At 41.2% G+C, this 10,701-nt stretch overlaps 1 long non-coding RNA gene across 1 annotated transcript; it reads left to right on the forward strand.

Moving 5' to 3' along the window:
• Positions 1 to 3,941: 3,941 nt before the first annotated feature.
• LOC132828197 (uncharacterized) lies at positions 3,942 to 6,888 on the forward strand. The gene is made up of 3 exons (XR_009646084.1): positions 3,942 to 3,976; positions 5,343 to 5,432; positions 6,822 to 6,888. It is a non-coding gene; the product is annotated as an uncharacterized LOC132828197 (long non-coding RNA).
• The last annotated feature ends 3,813 nt before the right edge of the window (positions 6,889 to 10,701 follow it).

Below are 10,701 nucleotides of genomic sequence, written 5' to 3' on the forward strand. Positions count from 1 at the left end.
AAGATAATCAGAGGGTTAGATAGAGTGGACAGGGAGAGCCTTTTTCCAAGTATGGTGACGGCGAGCACGAGGGAGCATAGCTTTAAATTGAGGGGTGATAGATATAGGACAGATGTCAGAGGTAGTTTCTTTACTCAGAGAGTAGTGAAGGTATGGAATGCTTTGCCTGCAACGATAGTAGATTCGCCAACTTTATGTACATTTAAGTTGTCATTAGACAGGCATATGGACGAACATGGAATAGTGTAGGTTAGATGGGCTTCAGATTGGTATGACAGGTCTGCACAACATCGAGGGCCAAAGGGCCTGTACTGCGCTGGAATATTCTATGTTCTATGTTTTTCCTTTAGTTACCCATAGAAGTCTGTTTCTAATTGTGCTCTTCTTTGTTTGTAGCCCTCCCTCTGGCTTTTACTGTGAAGATCAATTTCTCTCCAGGTAACAAAATGGTTTCGCACTCAGTTCATCTGCTACTTGAGATGACTCTCAGGTTCCTTGTGTTCAACAATTCTACAATGCTGTGTCTGGTATGCAAAACAATTTCTCCCATCATTATATTTGGCTTCAACCCGTAGCTGTCCATGTGGCACAGTCTATAGTGGCGACATGTCAGGGCAGTGCTTTCATCACTGGGAATTGTTGGGTGGAAAAGATCCTCCAGCTTTTATCCATTTCCCACTCTCCAGAGCTAATACTGCACTCGAGTAACTTTACCTTACAACGGAATGCTAATGCAGAGCATATTGTCCAGCAATCCTCCACAAAGTGGCTTGTCTTCCCAATTAAGTAAACAGTCTTGTTGCTCATCATGGTTGATGCTCTCTCACTTCCACAGCACACCCCAACTCCTACCATGTCAGAGTTTTTGGAGTCATTGAATCATTGTGCTTTACAGCACAAAGGAGTCCTTTTGGTCCATCATTTACACACTGCTCATCAACCATTCAAATCCCAATCCCATGTTTCAGCACTTTGCCCAAATGCTCTGGCATTTCAAGCCTTCATCTATTAATATAGAAAAGTCTGAGGGGTTGTGCCTCTACCTCCCTTCAGGGCAATGAGTTCCTCATATCCACAACCCCCTCTGTGGAAAGATTTTCTTCCTTTCCCCTCCAAATGTCCTGCTGATTACTGACCCTTCTACTAAGAGGAACGATTGTCCCTATCTACCATCGGAACATTGCACACTTCAATCAGGTTGACACCTCATTTTTAGGCATGCCCAGTGCTGCTCCTGGCATGCCCTCCTGCACTCTCCATTGACCCAGGGTTGATACACTGGCTTGATTGTAATGGTTGAGTGGGGAAATGCTGGGTGATGGCATTGCAGTTTGTGTTTGACTACAGCTGCTGCTGCTGCTGCTAAAAGTCCACAGATTAAGTCTATCAGCTATGTCCTTTAGAACCTGTCCAGCTCAGTCAGTAATGCCCGCTGCTGAGGCAGTCGTGGTGATGGACATTGACACCCTCCCATCCAGACGAGGTTCTGTGACATTGTTGTCCCCAATTCTTCTTCAAAATGGAGTACAGCATGGAGAATAATTCGTGATTCGTGAGCTCAGAGAGGGTTGAAATGAGCAGACTACACTTGGTATTCAACAGAAAATTTCCTGTCCACATTTGGCCTGATGCTATGATACCTAATGAGACCAGAGTTAATGTTAACAACTCTCAATACATCTGTCCTTTCGATGGGATGGGAAACGTGCGGGGCTGATGCAATTTCAGTTTTTTGCAGCTTTTCAGTAAAGAAGTGAGCATTACTTGACGTAAATTAAAGTTCTCTTAACTTACAGAGAAAAAAAATATTTCTCCCTGTGTGTTTGTGAACGTGGAAAAGACACAGTGCCATTCATAGGGAGAAAACTGGGTTAGTAAGAGATGCCAATTAGATGCCATGCTGGCCCAGAAGTATGAAAGGATTAAAATCAGGGTGGGCATAAACCATTGAGGATAAATCTGGTATGATCACTTCTGGTAGGAACAGGAAATAATGGCCAGACATTAAACAGCTGAACTACAACAGGTGGCAAAGTAGGGCCAACCAGGTTAATTATCAGTAGAGAATATTCAAAATAATAGGATCACTGCCAACAATTCATATACATTAAGGACCCTGCATTTAGCATTGCCAGTCAGGAAACTGATCATATTGTGTGCAAAAGCAAGGTGGAAGCCAATGACTATTTGAAGTACAGCAATTGTGTCTGAAATTCGCCTGAGGGTCAGATTCAACATTAGTATGGTGAACATTCAAATTTGCAGTAGGTTGTCACTGATGGCAAGGGTACAGAGACTGTGCTAAGGCTGAAAGGAAAGGGTTTGGTATTCTCAATGTTTAACTGAAAGAAATTACACCTCGTTTGTAGTTAATTCAATAAGCTGTCAGTTTTGATTCTTTGCAGTATCAAGTAAATGTGACTTCTGACAATGCACATTGACAAAGGCAACGAGTGACAGGCAATAAACACTGGCCAGTTAGCGATGCACATGTCCCACAGATGACGGAAAGAGAAATCCACAAATGAATATTGAACTCATTGTCTGACACCACACAATAATATGGTAGTATGATGGTAGCTCAGTGGTTAGCACTGCTGCCTCACAGTACCAGGGACCAGAGCACAATTCCAGTGATTGTCTGTGTGGAGTCCTCCATAAGATCAAATGACATCGGAACTGAAATTAGGCCATTCGGCCCAAGGAGCTCACTCTGCCAATCAATCATGGCTGATCGGTTTTTCAATCCCGGTTTCCTGCTTTCTCCTCGGAACATTTGATCCCCTTGGCAATCAAGAAGTTATCTTTCTCTGTTTAACTATACTCAATGACCTAGAGTCCACAGCCTTCTGTGGCAATGAATTCCGCAAGTTCACTACGCTCTGGCGAAAGGAGTTTCTCCTTATCTCCAATATAAAAGGTCTTCTCTTTACTCTAAGGTTCTGCCCTCAGGTTCTCATCTCTCTTACCAATGCAAACATCCTCCGAACGTGCACTCTGTCTAGGCCGTTCAGTATTCTGTAAGTTTTAATCAGATTCCCTCTCATCTTTCTAAATTCTGTCGAATATTGTTCCAGTGTCCTCAAACATTCCTCACATGTTAAGCCTTTCACTCCTGTGATTATTCTTGTGAATCTCCTCTGGACCCGCTCCAGGGCCAATATGTCTTTCCTGAGGTATAGGATCCAAAGTTGCTCACAATACTCTAAATGTAGTCTGACCAGAGCCTTATAAAGCCTCAGAAGTACATACCTGCTTTTATATTCTCGTTCTCTCAAGATGAATGACAACATTGTATCTGCATTCCTAACCACCGACTGAACCTGTAAGGTTACCTTAAGAGAAACCTGGACTAGAAATCCCAAATCCCTTTCCACTTCTGATTTCTGTATTTCCTCCCAATTTAGAAAATACCCCATGCCTCTATTTGTTCTACCATGTCTGTATGGATTTCTGCTGGATGCTCCGCTTCCTCATTCGTCGAAAGAGGAGTAGGTTAGGTGGATTGGCCATGCTAAATTGTCCATAGTGTCCAGAAACATGCAAGCTAGGTGGATTTGCCTAGCTATATGTGAGCTTATGGGGATAGGGTACAAAGCTGAGTCCGGGTGGGATGCTCTTCTGAGCGTTGGTGTAGCTTCACTGAGCCCAATTGGCTCTTTCCCCAAGGTAGGGATTCTATGAAATCTCCAAAGGTAATAAACCAACACACTGGTTGGAGAGTTTTTGCAAGCTCATGCTCACCCTCTTAAGATCAATTAGAGAATGACAATAAATGCTTGCCTAACCAGTAACACCCACAAACTGAAACAGATTGTAAAAAATGCTGAATATGGTGAAATGCCCAGTATTTGCACAGTGATTGGCTGAATGATCATTCTCATAGCCACTGTGAAACATACATTAAGGAGCAGCTGAGTCTCAGTTTTTACCTCAAACAGAGTCATAACATCGCAGCGATACCTCCAAGAGCCAGGTAAGATTCAAATAACTAATTCTTCACTTTTTTTGTAATTTGTATAAACTCTAAGTGAGTGTAAGATGAAGCATATCTCCACTATTAGAGATTGGCTTGCAATAAGATGTGAGATTGTGATTTCCTAATCAGACTTCTGTCAAATGCAATCGTGCTACTTGATTTGGCTTTGAGGAATGGCACTCTGTTAGTGCAGGTTCATGGGTAGAACTATTCTCAAACTTTTTCAGTTGCAAGGATGGCTAACATTTCTGGTACAAATTTCTGGTACAGGGACATACTTGGGGTTCTAATCATCTAAGCTTATCTGGGAATCTCCTGAAATTTCCCACAATATCTTCTCGATTTCCACTACCATTCTCTTTCCCTTTGTTTTGGAGAATCTTTACAATCTGTTCCACTTGCACCTCCTCCATTTTTCCTACTGGAAACAGCTCAGGTTCAGCCGGGTCAGTGCGTTTAGAAAGTTATCCACCCAACTGGATTGCCAGTTCAAACTGAATGTGTTCCTCATATCTTTGTCTCTGACACTCCACATTCCCTCCAAAGGTAGGTGAAACATCCAAACAGAGTGCAAACCTTTTTTCAAATCTGAGTAAAATAGGAAAAAAAACTTCACGATGATTATTGACTTTTCTAATGCCCAGTTTAGTTAACAGTAATAAACAGAAAAGGTGAAAGAAAAGGAAACAAATACATTTTTATTTGTTCATGAATGATTGCAGCGGGCTCTTCATTTTGAATCTTAAATTTCTGAAGATTCCAGAACAGTGCCGGGTTCACAACTCCAATCATCAGGGAATAATTTAATTATTTGGGGCGGCCCGGTGGCTCACTGGTTAGCACTGCTGCCTCACAGCGCCAGGGACCCGGTTTGATTCCAGCCTTGGGCGACTGTCTGTGTGGAGTTAGCACATTCTCCCCGTGTCTGTGTGGGTTCCCTCTGGGTGCTCCAGTTTCCTCCCACAGTCCAAAGATGTGCAGGTTAGGTGAATTGGTCATGCTAAATTGCCCATAGAGTTTGATGCATTAATTAGGGGGGATGAGTTACTCTTCGGAAAGTCGGTGTGGACTAGTTGGGCCGAAGGGCCTGTTTCCACGCTGTAGGGAATTTAATCTAATTTAGTCCATGTGGATGCCAGGACATTGAGTGAATATCAGGAGAAGACAGACACATTTTTCATTAGTAATGGGTTGAAGGGTTATGGGGAACAGGCAGGAAAGGGGAAATGAAGCCAAAGTGAGATCAATCTTGATTGTATAGAATATCAAAGGAGGCTTGAGGAGCTGAATTGCCTATCACTAGTTCTAAAAACTTTTAAAGCTGCTTTTGTTCTTGAAAATAATTTTACATTCTCATTTACAGAATGGGAAACGCCTCATCAAACTTTTCAAACTCTGGAAATATAACTGTCAGAGCAAGCCCAAATGCAGGTCCTCTTCAGGCAAGCCCAGTGTAAGTTGTTCTACATATTTACCTCCAACTTAGTATAATTCTTTATAATTAACCAAGTGACAAAGTTTCAGTCAAGTTTCTTCAGCTGTTGTATTTTCACTGTCCCCTTGTCCAGGTTTAATCCTTCAAATAATTGATTATCTGAACAGCAAAAAAAGATTGCTTATTGACTATGCTTAAGTCAAATTTATTGTTTGTGGGTTTGCACAGAGATTAGGTGTGGGCTCCCTTTATCCAATTGTTTCCTTCCAGTCTATAATTCCAAGATATGATATTCAACCGTAAATGGAATTTCTATGTTGAGGAAAAAATATTTGCTATCTGTTAATGGTGCAACAATGTGTTTTACATTAATGTCAATGATAAGAATTGGCCTGATGAAGGAGCGGCGCTCCAAAAACTAGTGCTTCCAATTAAACCTGTTGGACTATAACCTGGTGCGGTGTGAGTTTTAACTTTGTATCCCCTGCAAAGCTCATGAACAGGCATGTGTTTATATTGGAATAAAGAGACCTAATCAGGGACTAGCTAATTGGGACTGTTGAGATAGGCCTGAGATTCAATTTGTCCTCTGCGGTTGAGTTTAACGCAAAGAGAAATATGAAGTAGGCTTTTGGTTGTGCAGAGCTGGAATACTACTGAAAGAGGACACGGTAAGTCAAAGCAGTTCAGCTTGAAATCATCACAACAGCTCACAAGAACATCAATAAAGTAGAAAAAAAGACAATATTTAAAATGAGTGACAGGGAAGTGCTGATTAGTTGGCTGAGTCCATTTACCAGTACTGATTATTAGTTAATCACCAGGACAAAGTGTCCAGGCTGTTTTCATCCTGTGCTGAAAAATGTGTTGCTGGAAAAGCGCAGCAGGTCAGGCAGCATCAAAGGAGCAGGAGAATTGACGTTTCGGGCATAAGCCCTTCTTCAGGCTTATGCCCGAAACGTCAATTCTCCTGCTACTTTGATGCTGCCTGACCTGCTGCACTTTTCCAGCAACACATTTTTCAGCTCTCATCTCCAGTCCTCACTTTCTGCTAGTTGATTTCGTCATGTTCCAGGACAAGGACAGTTTTGCACCCTTGTCTGTCCTAATTGAGGTCAGCTCTCTCAATACCAATGTGTATCAAACCATAGATCACTTTTACACTGGTCAGTACTTTCATACACGTAACAATCAAGTAGGGTTGAACATAATGTTGAATATATCCTTGGAGATTCCATCACACGACTGCAGCCTTCATATGCCCATCCGCACTGTTCTAAATCTAGTGCCTGTGCTGGTCAAAGTTCACATCACACAAAGAGTTCGCAACTCCACAGTCAGCGAGCCTTCCTTCCCAATTTGATTTGATTGTTTTCTTTGAGAGTTAACTTGTGTTCTCTTTTACAGCCAACAAGCTGCTGACAAGACTGCCTGCATTTATATCAAAAATGATACAAATAACATCGAGCTGACTGACCCAGAGTATGTATGCTTTCTACCGTGCTGCATTTTTGTTGTAAAAAGCATAAATAAAGAAGAAATGATCAGATCAATTTGGTACAAAGTCCTTCAGATCTGCAAGGTCTTAACTTTGATTCCCTGCTTGGACTCATTTCATTAACGATGAAGGGCTTATGCCCGAAACGTCGAATTTCCTATTCCTTGGATGCTGCCTAACCTGCTGTGCTTTAACCAGCAACACATTTTCAGCTGTGATCTCCAGCATCTGCAGACCTCATTTTTTACCCTCATTTCATTAACCTCAGCCACAGCAGTGGGCTGTGTGTGCGCCAAGGGATTTCAATGTTGCTAATTGAAGGAGGAGCTGATCTGTTGTTAAGTCTGGAAAGCTAGTGCATCCAAATAAACCTGTTTGACTATAGCCTAGTGTTGTGTGAAAATCAAACACGATTAACATTGGACATGACAAAACAATATCACATAAACTCAAACACCCCCTGGCATTTGAGTAATTTTAGCCCCAGATATCCATGAGAGTACTTTTAGATGGAAAGTGTCCAGACTTTTGCTAAAGCAGAATGTTTGCCATGAAATCAACCTGACTAATATCAATTCTTGGGATTGGAGATGTATGACTGAATTCGTTTGGTGCTCCTGAAATTCAGAATAGGGGTCCTATACAACATTGGTGTGATACAGCTTTTGTTTCATCGCTCATTTTCTGTACCAGAATCAATATCCTTTAGATGAATTGTAATACGAAGTGCTAACCTTTTACAATTTGCAAGTTGACTTTGATGGCCTATTCTTCAGGCATCTCAACTACCCAGAACAGATGAGGACAAGAGCAGGATTGACTTCATTACCACAGTCCATGCACCCAACTCAACATGAATCTTGTCTCAAGTTTCTCACCGTCCTGCTACAAGAACAGCAACATTACTCAATGGAATTCCTCTGAATTCCATTGCTGAGTTCTCTAATTGAAACAATATAAGCTAATCAATTAATGTCTTTTCTTGTTTGCAGACATTTCATTGTGAAAGGTAAATTATTGTCAACACTGGAGAATGTTGAAAAAGGCAAAGAAAAGACAATTTCCTTCATGGAAGGACCAGAAGAAGGTTGTGCTGGGATCCTTGGGTACCAATGTGGTGACAACCAACTGCTGGTACTCTTCTACAAACCATCCACCTACAGTGACACAGACCCTCCAGTGTGTGTTTTGAGCATTCAAGATAAGAAAGTAACACTGAATGAGAGTCTGTACAAAACCATGCTTCAGGACGAGGCATCCTCAAGCACGATGTCCAAGAAATCAATCAGAGAAATAGAGTATCTGCAGATCCTGAAGGTTAAAAATCTCCAAATCACTTGTATGTTGGAGGGTACTGATGCTATAAGTGTAACCATCAAAAATGAGAAAAGCCATAAATAACCAACATTGTTACTTTCTGTGTTGAGTCACTTAAAACATTCTAATAGTCAGTGCATTGCCTCATTAATTCAGACTCTCAATAAAAAGATTATAAGTTAAACATGTGTGCATGTACATGTGTTGTCTGTAAGTTTCAGTGTTACCTTGTGCTATTGTCGCGCAAAACTCTCTCCTGTTTTAATTTGATCAAAAACAAAATTTCAATATACTTTCCGATCCACAAATATTTGCTCGGCTGTCCTTTTCAAAAACTCAAATACATCTTGTATTTGAAGGACAATTGTGTAATATTTCTATGGAAAGACCAGCTGCAGGGTTAAAGGAACAATCTTTGACATCCATGGAACAGCTCACCTGAAAGACAGAATCTCCACTCTACTATAGTGACAATCCCGGTTTTGTAGACAATTCTGAATGGTGTCCCGCAGGGATCTGTCCTCGGGCCTCAGCTTTTTGTGGTTTTTATAAATGTCTTGGATGAAGAAGTGAAAGGGTGGCTTAGTAAGTTTGCCGATGACACAAATGTTGGTGGTGTAGAGGACTGTTGCAGGCTACAACAAGACATTGACAGGTTGCAGAGCTGGGCTGAGAAGGGGCAGATGGAATTCCACCTGGACAAATGTGATGTGATTAATTTTGGAAGGTTGAATTTAAATGCTGAATACAGGATTAAAGACAGAATTCCTGGCAGTGTGGAGAAACAGCGTTTATAGATCCATCAAAGTTGCTACCCAGGTTGAGAGGGTTGTTAAGAAAGTGTACAGTGTTTTGAGTTTCATTAATGGGGGATTGAATTTAAGGGCTGCAAGGTTTTGCTGCAGTTCTATAAAACCCTGGTTACACCACATTTGGAATATTGTTTCCAGTTCTGGTTGCCTCATTATAGGAAGGATGTAAATGCTTCACAGAGGGAGCAGAGGAGATTTATCAGGATGCTGCCTGGATTGGAGGGTATGTCTTATAAAGAAGGGTGGAGTGAGCTAGGGCTTTTCACAGAGAAACAAGAGAGGTGAATTGATAGACATATACAAGGTAATGTGAGGAATATACCGAGTAGATAATTAGAGATCTTTCCCCAGGGCAAAAATGGTTATCACAAGGGGACATAATTTTAAAGGGATTGGAGGAAGGTTTTGGGGAGATGTCAAAGGTAGGTTCTTTACACAGAGAGTGGTGGGCACTTAGGATGCACTGCTAGCGGAGATAGGAGAGTCAGAGACCTTAGGGACATTTAAGCGACTCTTGGATAAGCACATGGATGATAGTTCGATCTTAGAACAGGATAAAAGATTGGCACAACATCGAGGGACGAAGAGCCTGTGCTGCGCTGGACTGTTCTATGTACATCCAAATGCAGTAGATGCCAGGACATTGAGTAAATTTCAGGAGACTGATAGATTTTTAATTAGTAATTGCCTGAAGGGTTATGGGAAACAGGCTGGAGAGTGGAAACAAGGCCAAAGTGAGATCAATCTTGATCGTATCGAATGGCAAAGGAGTTTTGAACAGTTAAGTTGCCTACTCCAAGTTCTTATGTCTTTTAAAACTGTTTTTATTCTTGAAAATAACTTTCCATTCTCATTTACAGTCTTTTCAAACAGTGGAAACATCAATTATTGTGTCAAACGGGGCCCAAAGCAATTCCTCTTCAGCAAGCCCACTTTAACTGTGGCCTATACATTTTGCTCTAATGCAGTATCATACTGTGTAATTAACCAAAAGTGACAAAGTTTAAGTGAAGCTTCTTCAACTGTTGTATTTCTTTTCTTCTTCTGTCCAGGTTTAATTCTTCAAATGAATTATTATCTGGATAACTAAAAAGATTGCTTATTGACTGTTCTCAAGTCAAATGACAATTGTTTATTATTTGTGGATTTGCACAGAGATTAGACGTGAGATCCTTTTATCCAGTTACTACAGTTCAGTTCCCTTCTTGAGATCTTGACACACACTTGTAATTCACCAACAACTGTGAATAGCATGATTTATTTCAATAAGTACAAGCTTTTGGAGGATCACTGAACACTCTTCGCGATGCTCTCTGAACAAGGGGACCGTCCTCCCTTTATTCAGGGTTTTACATCACAGTCAGTCATGCATGCAAGACAGACTCCCCCCCCACGCCCCCTCCCCGATAGTCACATCCAAAAACAATGTAAAGTGATTAGATTATTTCCAGAAACATTGTCCAATCAGGTTGTTCCTTAAAATGGTATGTGATTAAGTTATTCCTTTAACTGCAGCATTTACAGAATATGATCAGATTGTCACATCTCGCCTACAAGACAGGAAAACACACCCCCAGGACATCCAATTGCTTACATGTCAGCAGAACAACTTAACCATTTCACATCTCATTCCCTACTTTTATCATTCCATGATAACCAA

Source organism: Hemiscyllium ocellatum, chromosome 26 (genome assembly GCF_020745735.1).
Source record: "Hemiscyllium ocellatum isolate sHemOce1 chromosome 26, sHemOce1.pat.X.cur, whole genome shotgun sequence".
NCBI classification, from domain to species: domain Eukaryota; kingdom Metazoa; phylum Chordata; class Chondrichthyes; order Orectolobiformes; family Hemiscylliidae; genus Hemiscyllium; species Hemiscyllium ocellatum.